Source organism: Eutrema salsugineum, unplaced genomic scaffold (genome assembly GCF_000478725.1).
Source record: "Eutrema salsugineum unplaced genomic scaffold, Eutsalg1_0 scaffold_3, whole genome shotgun sequence".
Taxonomy (NCBI): Eukaryota; Viridiplantae; Streptophyta; class Magnoliopsida; order Brassicales; family Brassicaceae; genus Eutrema; species Eutrema salsugineum.
In genome coordinates this window covers 15903430-15904220 of record NW_006256756.1, presented here as the reverse complement: position 1 = coordinate 15904220, position 791 = coordinate 15903430, and the positions used below count along the sequence as shown (strand labels likewise).

The following is a 791-nucleotide window of genomic DNA, read 5'->3' as shown; positions in this document are numbered from 1 at the left end:
TGAGAGATTTGGGTTACTGTTGTAGTTGTTAAACCGCTGATACCTCTGCTGATTCCCTATGTAATTCAGCTCCTCTTGTGTTAGACCATCTTCATTAACATTGTCAAAACTTGGCCCTTGCTCATCAAACTCGCCTACAAAGTGTATTGGCTTTTGAGTCGCCATCAAAACCTTGTCAAGCTTACTCTGAAGCTCTCTTATATCCATTTTCATGCGCTGTTCATCACTAGATCCCTCTGTACGGTTTGCTCTATCAAAGTCCTCTCCATACGTGTCATTGGACATGGCTAGGTTCTCAACTAGTTCCATTGCCGCAGTGATCTCTTTTCCAAGAAAATTCCCATTTGAAGCTGTATCAAGTTGGTTTCTGATCTTGGGGAGTGCACCTCGGTATAAAGTACTCAAGAGGGATGCCTCTGAGAAGCCGTGGTGTGGGCATTGGTTAGTGTAGCTTCTAAACCGTTCCCAAGCTTCACTAAAGCTCTCGTTATTGTGCTGCGTGAAACTTGAGATCTGATTCCTGAGCTTAGCCGTGCGTGATGTGGAAAAGAACGTTGATAAGTACGCCAGTTTACACTGCTCCCAGGTTTGTATAGAACCCCTCGGTATATTCTTTTCCCACTGGTGTGCTTTATCACCGAGGCTGAAAGGGAACAAGCATAGCTTGAAGCTATCTTCGGAGACGCCATTTATCTTGGTTAAGTCGCAAACCCGATCAAATTGATCTAGATGCTCGAGAGGGTCTTCTCCAGCCAGACCGTGGAACTTTGAGTTTTGCACCATATTGAGCA

The 791-nt window shown here is 44.9% G+C and overlaps 1 non-coding gene across 1 annotated transcript; it reads left to right on the top strand.

Annotated features, from left to right (window-relative positions):
- Nucleotides 1–421: 421 nt before the first annotated feature.
- On the top strand, nt 422–528 carry LOC112085925. Its single transcript, XR_002899203.1, has one exon. It is a non-coding gene; the product is annotated as a small nucleolar RNA R71 (small nucleolar RNA).
- Nucleotides 529–791: the final 263 nt, after the last annotated feature.